Source organism: Taudactylus pleione, unplaced genomic scaffold (assembly GCF_031769625.1).
Source record: "Taudactylus pleione unplaced genomic scaffold, aTauple2 ptg000017l, whole genome shotgun sequence".
Classification (NCBI taxonomy): domain Eukaryota; kingdom Metazoa; phylum Chordata; class Amphibia; order Anura; family Myobatrachidae; genus Taudactylus; species Taudactylus pleione.
Genome location: NW_028284419.1, coordinates 18,598,876 through 18,610,301, shown reverse-complemented (window position 1 = coordinate 18,610,301; position 11,426 = coordinate 18,598,876).

Sequence of the window (11,426 nt, the reverse complement as noted above, 5' to 3'; positions counted from 1 at the left end):
GAAGAAGAAATGCAGAATTATGGTATAACATATGTTTGATAATTCCTTTTCTTCGAGGTCCATAGGGCACCCACCCTGACGCGCCTGGCCTCAGTTGGGATCTGATCTTTTAAGTCTTTTTGTCACATATTCCCTTTTCGTATGTTGAGCGTTTCTCGTGCAATTTATCTTCCTCCTTCACTCTCCGTCTCTTGCCGCAAGGCTTGGTTACAAACTGAATGCCTGTGACTGGGGGCGGGGTATATAGTGAGGAGGACCAGTGCATTCTGGGAGCTCCAAAGCTTTGCTGTTTGGTGCATTGGATGCGATCCAACTACATATCCTATGGTAGATCCTGTGGACCCCATGGACCTCGAAGAAAAGGAATTATCAAAGGTATGTTATACCATAATTCTGAATATTACCCGCATTAAGAGTGCCCTGACAAATCTTCAACACAGGGGCGTTTTAAGTGAGGAGAAGGCCTGTGTGCAGCCTCCGTTTGGGCCCTCTCTTCTCTGTCGGCGGCTCAGTGGCACTGAGCGCTGTAGATTCTGGCTTCATGCCAGAATCTACAGCGAATGCGTGGGTCTCTGGGAAAATGGCGCCCATGCGCAGTGAGTGTTTGCTGCTCTGCGGCACCGATCCCGCGCTGCAGAGCAGCACTTCGGGAATCGGCGGAGAGGTAAGTGTAACTACCTATGGATGCAGGATGTGCAGTGTGGGCCCCGTTGGACCCAGGGGCCCGTGTGCACTGCACACCTTGCACCCATTATAAAGACGCCTATGCTTCAACAGAAGTTTTGCAATCTGGACAGTAAGGGCCGTATAGATATTTTTGCCTATAATATCAATTGACAGGTCATTTTTGGGCAAATTGCAACCCAACTTTTTGGGTCATTTATCATTAAGGTTGCTGTCCAAAGGGTTCTGTAGGAAATTCCCACATTTTTTTTCACCTGGTCTGAGATGGTGAAAACTTTTCGCCAATTTCACACTATCCGATTACTGTGGGTGCGATAATATCGCAAAACAATAAGCGATAATCAGGCGATATTATTGCCGCTAATTCGATACGGCCCTAATACTGGTAATTTCTTGGCTCGCTAGTTGCGTCAGACCAGGAATAGAATTAAATTTATTATGACACCAGACGGGATGAAATTGAACAACCTGTCGGCCATTCCTGATGCATTTGCTCCTTATTATGAGAGACTCTCTAATTTCTGCAAAGACACTAATACCCCTCAGCTAAAGGATAGTTCTATATCCTCGTATCCAGAAGCCCTTCAGCTCCCTAATACTTCTTTTATACCTAAGTTCCGGGTCTGACCCGGAGGTTGGAACAGGAGGCCTAATTCAGACCCGTTAGCAAGGCTGTGTTCGCACATAGCCAGCGTTTAAGACTCAGTGCGCGAACCAGCCAGTGCGATCGGGAAGCAGCAGACAGATGCTTCATGAGCATGAGTGACAGGTCGTGCCGTTTTTGGGTGGTGACGGGGTGGTCGATGGTAACGGGTTTTGGTGCTGTGAACGCAGGCTTGTCTGAGCGTCAAAACGCCATTTCAGGGGCGTGCATAATTAAGACGCATCAGCATACACGTCACACGGCTGAAAAAAACACAGCAGTGTTCGCAAGTGCTGCGTATGGGACCGATATCAGACGATTTTACAGATTGTTTAATACACTTCCTGGAGATGACGTATGTTGCTAAGGGCAAGTGGGCGTCTTGTGTCATGCTTGTGGGCGTCTAATTTCATACCGTGATCGCACGGCAAAACATAGCTTTGTGAACGGGTCTGAATTGGGCCCAGTGTTCCAATCCGGATCAAACCCGAAACTTTCCCAGCGCCGACAAAGCATATTTCTGTCGGCGCCGTTCACACCAGAGCCAGGTCTGCAGTAACCCGGCCCTACCAGCATTGAAGTGGACGTGTGGAGATGACGTCATCTCCATGCGCCACTGAAGCTGGTCAATCGGCAAGCAAGCAGCACCGTGCCGTTGAGACAGCAGGGTTTCACGGGTCATTCCCGTGTTAAACCCTGCAAGTTTCCTGGGTTGGAATGCTGGGTCACTCGACCCGGGAATCCAACCCTGTCCCCTTTTACACCCAGAAGCAACCTGGGTTAACCCTGCAATAACCCAGGTTTTAGCTCTGCTGTAAAAGAGGTATAAGTTAGAGGCTGATGCTCTGTCCACCCTTATAGGGGTATTCAATATGGGTGCGATAACATCGTTTTTTGCGTTAATATCACTGGTTTTAGTTTTACACCGGATTCAATTTCAAAGACTTATCGCAGTTTTGAAAAGTCTTTGATAAAAAACGGTGATAACTTTTCACCATTGAATAGGTGTCGAAAAAAAGTGCAGAATTGGGGTTTAGGGGTGCAGGCTTAAAAAAAATAGCCTGCACCCCTGAGATTGACATTTAAAAAAGAACTGTCAAAAAAAAGTTTTAAAAAAATAGGGACACCCCAAAAAAGTAATTTAAAAATTGGGGTGCAAAAAAAAAAATGGTAAAAAATTGTTAAACAATAGGGAAATAGGTTCAGGGCTATTCTGCAAGTATGCGGCAGATGTTTTCTAGAATAGAATTATAGCGGCAGGTGCACAAATGCAGAATTTTAAAAAAATTACTTTAGGGACACCAAAATATGCTAGTACCCATTTTCATGTACCCCAAATTTGATGGGACCACTTAAAAAAACAAAAAAAATAACCTAAGTGCTCTTCTGCAACACTTCTTCAATGTCGGGAAAAAAACACCTGCTGCGGCTATTTAAATCCCCGACTTTCAATTAAAGGCTAAAACGGGGGTACCCATAGTGATCCCCCATGTTTTTACAACTTTAGGGGGGTCTTACAATTATTTTAAGGAAAAATTCGTAACTTTACGCAAATCCAACTTCGGAGTTTCCCGTTTTCGTTAATTTGATATTGAATACGGGGATAAGCGGGAGCGCGCACCATACCTTTACGCAGAAAAAAACTCCAATATGAAACGTTAACTTCGCCAGGGAAGTTAACCTTTCATATTGAATACCCCTCTTAATGTCTTGTGTTCTGAACAAGAGATTCTCAGTGTCATTCAATCACTCCCTACAGAGAAGGCACCTGGGGCCTGATTCAGATCTGTTTGCTAGGATGCGTTCGCACACTATGGGCGATAATTGCACGTTTGCACATGCATATGCAACAATATGCGCATGCATGAGTCACTAATAGCGGTCGGCAATTGTGCGGGAGTAGGACACAGACTGGACGCTAATTTGAGTGACAGAGCCGTTTATGGGTAGTAACAGGGGAAGGTGCTTGGGAACGGGGGAGCGGATGTGAGAACGCAGGCGTGTCTGGGCGTCTTAACGGCGTTTTATGGGTGTGCATAATTAGCAAAGTAGCGTCATTGTACACGTCACATGGTTGTATTTCACTCAGCACTGATGGCAATGCTTGCGGTGGGGTAGAGGCTACCTCAAGCTCTGCGTGCAGCTTCAATGGCTCTCGATGTCACCGATTAATCACACACTTCCTGGAGATGACGTGTGCTATGAAAAAAAGGTGGGCGTCTTTATACTCCAGCCTGCTCTCACTGCCGTCGCTCTCTAATACATAGAGCAGGGCTTGACAAATTTTTCTGAAATCTAGGAGCCAGGATGAAAGTGTAGGAGCCAGACCACCGTCCCCACTAAAAAATTACAGGAGTGAGTGAGGAGCACAGCTCTGTGTGTTATGCAACTGTTATACATACTATACCAGTCCACAAAATGGTCACTAGTTGAATGGATACAGTAAAATGGAGGCTCCTTCACTGCTCTGCACAGCTCCCCTGCTCCACCCCCCCCCCCTTCCTGCTCCACCCCCCACCTTCCAGTAATAACAGACCACATTTCACATAAAATAATGGTGCCAGAAAGTACAACAAAAACCCCCTCCTCTTGTGGTCACACCACTATCCCTCTGAAGTCGCTCCACAATCCCTGGCCACGCATAGACCCTACTACCGGAGAGCTCTATGCAGCCGGAGATAGGAGACAGTAGATAGCCGGGACGTACAGGAGGATCAGCGTTGACCGGGACAGACAGCAGGGATCAGAGCAGGCCAGGTTGGAGAGGAGTCGTCAGTGCAGGCCGGGACGAACAGAGGCACAGCAGTAAACACCGCAATACTATAGGCACAAATCTCTGCCGGAGCTGATGAGGATCTGCTTCCTTCCTCACTGCAAAATCTAGTAGCCAGGCAGCAAAATCTGGTAGCCATTGCGACCTGGCCCCCGGGCTTTGTCGAGCCCTAACATAGAGGGCATCCTTATGCCATTCAGTGGGATCGCACTATTTGCATACCCGGCATACTAATTTTTTCTACAAACATTCTGCAGCTGAAGTTGCCCCCACACTCACCTCTCTTTTAACTTTAGTATTGTACAGGGCTCTTTCCACTCTAAAATGTTGGAAGCCCAGATTATACCAATACCTAAGCTAGAGTAGGACTCCTCTTTATGTCAAACTATCGGCCCATTGCCCTTCTGATCTCTGATATGAAGATTTATGCTTGATTGATAGCTAATCGATTATCTTCTGATTACACATCTCATCCATCCGGACCAGGTTGACTTTGTTTGTGGCAGACCGGCCTCTGACAATGGGGTCTCTTCATGGAGCACTGAAAGCCCTTTATCAGTAATAACAGGACTTTTCACTGCTGCCCCCTATTCACAGAAGGGGTTACCGTGGTGAAATCTCAGATTTCTCTAGTGGTGCCCCAGTTCTGTGTCTGGATCGCTTCCCCATACATTAGTTTGGGGAGAGCAATTCATAGATGACCAGAAAGCTCAGCTTTCCATTTCACTTCTAAAATAAAATGTGCCATCTCAGGATAGCGTAAAGAGCTTCTTGAGGGGAGATGAGCAGCGAAGACTCCTGTCTCCCTGCTCCCTTCACTGACAGCTAGCCAATCACAGGGGCAGAGAGAGAAAGGGGGAGGGAGAAAAACTCTGCCCCTGCTCCCTGTCTGATGGGGACACTCTAACGAGAGGGGCCCGGAGAGCATATATTAGTGAAGTGTCACGGCATATGCTGGGTCACTTCAGACAGCTGACTGCTTGGTGTCCCCGTAGCCAGCCACTCCGCCCCCGCTCTATCCTCCCCCTCCTTCTGTCGTTACCACTCGGGTCACTTCAGACCATTTACTCCCCGCTGCCCCTGGCATTCTTAGCCCTCCTCCCTGTCCCCTGATGCACCAATGTAATGACTGTGTGGCCCCAGCCACTCTGATCTGCTGGAGGGTGCTGTCAGTGCAAGACAGGATGGCAGAGGGCCTCTTTTTCACATTGCAACGCCAGAAAGGTAAGTGTACATGAATTTCTACTTAACAAACTTGTATATTTCATCAAACTGATGTGCTATATAGTGAAAAGTAGCAATTCAGGTTTCACCAGCAATCGCGCTGAGCGACAAAAAATGTGGGTTCCCGGGACCCACCACCTTAAAAAAAAATGGGGTCCTACCTGAAAATTTCTGGGTCCCATCATTATTTTATGCTTTGGAGCTCCCCATATGCCTCTCGGACCTCCCCACATGCCACCACACTTCCTCACATACCCTAGAATGACCATCTGATACCCCCAGGAGCAACAGTTTTGTACATAGAGGTCAGACAGGAGTACCCAGTGACAATAATGGGGCCTGCTGTCTGTTGCGGTAGTTAGCCTTCTGCAGGAGATTTCTGTGAAATCTTCTGCATTAGACTATTACATAGCAGTGATATATTAAATTATGCAGAAACTAGTATCTGCATAATTTTTTGAAAAACTGCGAACCAATACATTTTAAAAATTATACCAAAAAGATTTTCCTTGCTTCTAGTTGTGCACTCTTCTATCCTTTTATTCTGTGTGAGCTGCATGCGGGCGGCTGTGGCTGCTCGTCGTCTTGATATGTGTGAGGCGGAGTTGGGGACAGGTGTAGTTGGTGGAAAGCCAGAGAACAGGAGTAGGAGGTGGGGAGCCAGTGACAGGAGGATTCGGGGAGTCAGATTATAAGTGAAGGGGTACTAGGAACAGGATAAGGGGCTAGGTGCCAGGCATTAGAGAGTGAGGGGAGCCATGTACAGGAGGAGGTGGAGGGAAGCTGGGGACAGCAGGAGTAGGCAGGGACAGGAGAAGGGTCTGGGTCTCAGGTATTAGATGTGGAGGAGAGCCATTTACAGGAGAAGGTGGCAGGGAGCTGAAGACAGGAGGGGTAGGCAGGGACAGGAGATGAGGCTGGGTGCCACCGGGTATTAGAGGTGGGGGTTTTGGCAGGACCAGGAGAATGGGTTGATTCTATTTCCCCATCCTAAGTATCCAGGAAAAAGGGGGTGGGTGCCACATGGTATTAAAGGGGGAGAGCAGCCACTGACAGGAGGAGGTGGAGGGGTAGGCAGGTGCAGGAGAAGGGGCTGGGTGCCACTGGGTATTACTGTAGAGGGGAGAGGAACCACTGACAGGACGCGGTGGAGGGGAGCTGGATACAAGGGACAGGAGAAGTGCTGCGTTCCACCGCGTATTAGTTGGAGGGGAGGCGGTGATTAATGCAGAAAGCTGGGGGACTGCTGGGGCCAGGCACGCTGTGCTACTCCCACATTCACGGCAGCCTCCTCTCCCCCCAACCCCCACCCGCTGCGCTACCCGCTTTACACTTACCTGTCCCAGGGAGTAAATCCACATGGCCTGGTCCACGGCGCTTGCTGTATACAGGATGCTGGGAGCTGTCTTCGTGCCGGCAGACGGTCTGCTCTGTATAAAGGATGCCAGGAGCTGTCAGCCGCACTCTGTACGCCGGGGAAGTCCTCTCATGCTGGGCCACTCTGTACAGGATGCCGGGGGCTGGGTCACTGTGTACAGGATGCCGGGAGCTGTCTTCATGCCGGCAGACGGTCCGCTCTGTATAAAGGATGCCAGAAGCTGTCGGCCACACTCTGCAAGCCGGGGGGAAGTCCTCCTCATGCTGGGCCACTGTGTACAGGATGCCGGGAGCTGTCGGCCAAACTCCGCACGCCGGGGAAGTCCTCTCATGCTATGCTGACAGAGCAGCTGCATCAAGCAAGGGGCGCGTAACGGCTGACTCCACCTCCTTTTTTATGTCTCCCCTGCAGCCGGGCCAGGAGAGACATCTATCAAGTAACCAGGAGCCAGGGAATTGGCTGGCAGTGGAGCGCGTCCCCAGGGACCCACCCAATCAGAAAACCAAGTCCCTGGTCCTCATATGTGGGTAAAATACGCACTATATCGCGTATTTGCGAACACTGTTTCAATTTCTTCATGAATGGACCCCAATACCGCAGTGTCTTTGACTTAATAGAACTGATGTTGAGGAGTCACCAAAAGTTTATCCTCATCTGATTGGATGACAAAAAGATGTATGGTCTTCTTCACTGGAAGTTGTATAATGCCACAGTTACAGCCATTGGTTTGCAGGGGGAGACACTGACAATGATTTCTGCCTTGTATAGCAATCCCACAGCTCAGGTACTCAGCAATGCTTTCCTGTCTTCTCCTTCTCCTATCAGGAACAGCATGTGACAGGGGGGCCTTTTTTCATCCTTCTATTTTGGCAATTGAGCCTTTTGCAGCTACCATACGGAACCTGGAGTCTGTCCCCATTATTACTGTGGACTCATCTATGCATAAGTTTTGTTTATTTGCTGATGATGTACTTTTGTTTGCTACCAATTCGGAGACCTCTGCCCGATTACATGTTTTTTATAACTAGTACCTGTTTCAAACATTAATGTGAATGGTAAATGAATAGTGTTATATTATCACCACTGCTGTATGTATATAAGTAGCCAGCCTTAGTTAGAATAACACAACAACACACTGTTGGTTGGAGTTATTGTTGAAGTCACATGTTTTTCCAGTTCCCTACTTCAGAATTAATGGTACCGCTACAAACAATGTAACAGAACACAACAGGAAACATAAAGCCTTTGGTAATGTGTGATGTCTTAGTTGCTGTATTACATGCAGGGCTGTCGGGACGTATGGCACGCTCAGGTGATAATGAAGGGGCGTGACCAGACTCAGGAGGTGTGGCCACGCCCTCTCGTTAAACAAAATCAATGAAAAATAATATTTGTCCCCGCTATACATGGCACGGGTCCCTGTCGGGCCCTTCGGCACTCCTGATTGTGTTATGAAACTCTCTTAATTTTGTTGTGTACAAGTTCTAGTTTAAATGTTAAGCTGTGTACACGCCACACTATGATGTGACCCAGCAACAGCGCAATACATCACACGCGCCATACACTATATATATACTGTGTGATCCGGCGTATGACGGCGCAATGTATCGTTACATTCTATCAGGGCTGGTCTGGGAGTAAAAATCAGCCCTGGCATTTGAAGCACACAGGCCCACCTGCTGTGGGCTCCATGCACTTGTGGCACGCTGATGGGGAGTTGCTGGTGTGGTGCAACATGAACCATTGGCACAAACTTATGTATCACACTTGGTCTTCTACCCACCCCGATCATTTCCCTCGTTGTGCAAAGCACATGGAGAAGAAAATGCATAAAACCATAATACTTAACAAAAAATAAATGATATATGGTTAAAACTGTCACCGTAGTACTTATGGTACAATAGTCATTCTGAGATGATGAGGATGAACACTGTCACATCCTTAAATGTGGGTAAGCACCAAGCAGCAGCCTGGCATAGACAAATAAATGAGCAAATGTTCATTGTAATGATGTAATGTGGGTGTGTGCGCACACAGGAAACAGGCAATGCTGGCCAGAGTGATACAAGAAACTCATCTCACTCATCCAACCTTAGATTGTGAGTTAGAGTAAGCTGGGCAGTTGTGCACAATGTAACTCAGTCTCTGATTGCAGATTCTGGTGACCCAGGGCCTGATTCACTACAGAACGCAATATAGCGTACGCACGCAGATTCACTGTGCTAATCCTTTGCGATCGCAATACAATCTCAGCACTTCATAAGGACGAACACTTCCCTTTACTGAAATCCATAATACTTAGCTGAATAGCGAAACCATCGGACACATCGAGCACCAACGGCCCATCACGCACACTTGCCCAAGGTCAGACCTTACTCAGAAATTGCTAACATGGAGGCACGCTATGGGAACTGAAGCTGCGTAGGACCTTGCAGTGGATAATTTATGCATGCCTGCAATGGCGGCCAAACGCACTGGCACGCCTGTGTTCTGCCGACCACCCCTCAGTCACCACCCACAAATGGCACTTCCTGTCTTTCACTCTGTGATGGGTCTGCATCGCCACTGCGATCACAGTCCCGATCGCAGTACACAACAATCGGCTGATTGCGTGCGTATTAGCAACTGCGATCCAAGCTGAATCAGGCCCTGTGCGTGAAGTTGCAGGTTGTGATAAAGAAAGCAACAATTGCAGCTGCCATTCAATAGGCACATGAGGCTTTACTTACCCACCAACCTCTACTCCCTCTATCCCAACACCCAACACATATTACTGTAAATGAAAGTGTGTCTTCTCATAGGCAGTGGCGTCACAAAGGGGGTGCGGGAGGTGCGGCCAGCACCCGGGTGTCACCCAACGAGGGATGACACCAAGGTGCAGACTGCCCCTCAGTGACAGGAGCTGAGTGCTGCACTGTAGCAATAAGTGCAGCACTCAGCTCCTGACATTGTGAGGGAGCCGGCACTGCACATAAGGCATCTCTTGCACCCCCTTCCCCTCCAGTAAGAAGCATGGGACCACCAGGGTTCGGGCTGCGAGGCCACGCCCCCTTCTCGGCTGTGCGTGGCAGCATCCCTCCCGGCACCATGTGACACCGTGGGGAGGGACGCCACTGCTCATAGGCTAAGGAAAATGGATAATGCTGTACTAGGCCACACCTGATGCTATTTCTCAGTCACCTTCTGTCTTACAAACAAGCCCCAAAAATGTTTGCAAATGTATGAAATAAAAGCCATGGAGAACATAGAAATGACAAGTGCACAGTATGTCTGCCCTGATGGAACACATAAAGGTGCCATATTCTGCATTGGAGAAAGATATAAGATACAACATTTGCATTTAAAATGGACAGAATTGCACAGCTGCTTGTGTGCGGCTGTGCAATTCCGTCCATTTAAAATGCAAATGATGTATTTGTGTGATCCCAGCGCTGCCTGGGGTCACCATCCGCAGCCTGGCGGGGACCTGGCAGCTTGCGAGGCCAGGAAATATGCGTGTACTCACACAGACTCTGGCCTCGTCCCTCCAGGAAACCAGTGCGTGCTGCCAGGGAATGCTCCCACCCTGCCTCCCAAACACCGGCTGCGGCTGGGAGACACTGCGAGCGTACTTGCAGTCTGAGGGCTGCACATGCGCCAGTGACGTAACTATAAATTTTGCTTCCCCCTGCCAAAAACATTTCTAAGGCCCACCCACGGCATTTTGGTAAAATAATTACAGAGCCATTGATACGTAATTTGGCTCCCAGTGCAAAAGTAAAAATGTGACCCCACCCCTCCTAGACAGTTTACAGTATTTTTCCTCCTTGTAGTATTGCCCCTTACACATTATACCATCACCGTAATGCCTATTACCAAAGTGCCACTTACATATTTGCCCCCTCAAACCATTTTATGCCCCACAGTGAGGTTTCTAATTACTTTTAAATTACCTGCTCGTTATCAGGGGTCTTATACAGTGCCCCCAGTAGTGGTCCCCCTATGTAGTGCCCCAGGTAGTGGTCCCCCTATGCAGTGCCCCTTATATAATGCCATCAGTAGTAGTTCCCCTTATATAGTGCCCTCAGTACTAACCCCCCAGCACTGCCCCCAGTAGTAGTCCCCCCCAGCAGAGCCTCCAGTAGTAGTCCTCCCCCAGCAATGCCCCCAGTAGTAGTCCCTCCCCCCCCAGCAGAGCCTCCAGTAGAAGTCCTCCCCCAGCAATGCCCCCAGTAGTAGTCCCCCCCCAGCAGAGTCTCCAGTAGTAGTCCTCCCCCAGCAATGCCCACAGTAGTAGTCCCCCACCTATGCAGGGCCCCCAGCAGTAATCCCCACCTATGCAGGGCGCCCCCAGCAGTAATCCCCACCAGTGCAGTGCCTTCAGTTGTGGTCCCACCAGTGCAGTGCCCCCAGTAGTAGTCCCCCCCAGTAGTAATCCCCAGTAGTAGTACCCCCCAGCAAGCACCCAGCAGTAGCCCCCCCAGCAGGGCACCCAGTAGTAGTCCCCCCAGCAGTACCCCTAGTAGCAGTCCCACCCAGCAGTGCACCCAGTAGTAGTCCCCCCCAGCAAGCCCCCAGTAGTAGCCCCCCCAGCAGTGCACCCAGCAGTAGTCCCCACAGCAGTACCCCTAGTATATTAAATAACCTATATTTTACTGTACTGAGTGGATGAGAGCTGCTGTCATAGTGCAGTGAAGATTCTGTGCAGCCCCTTCTACATTGCAATACAGAGTCCCTCACATTAC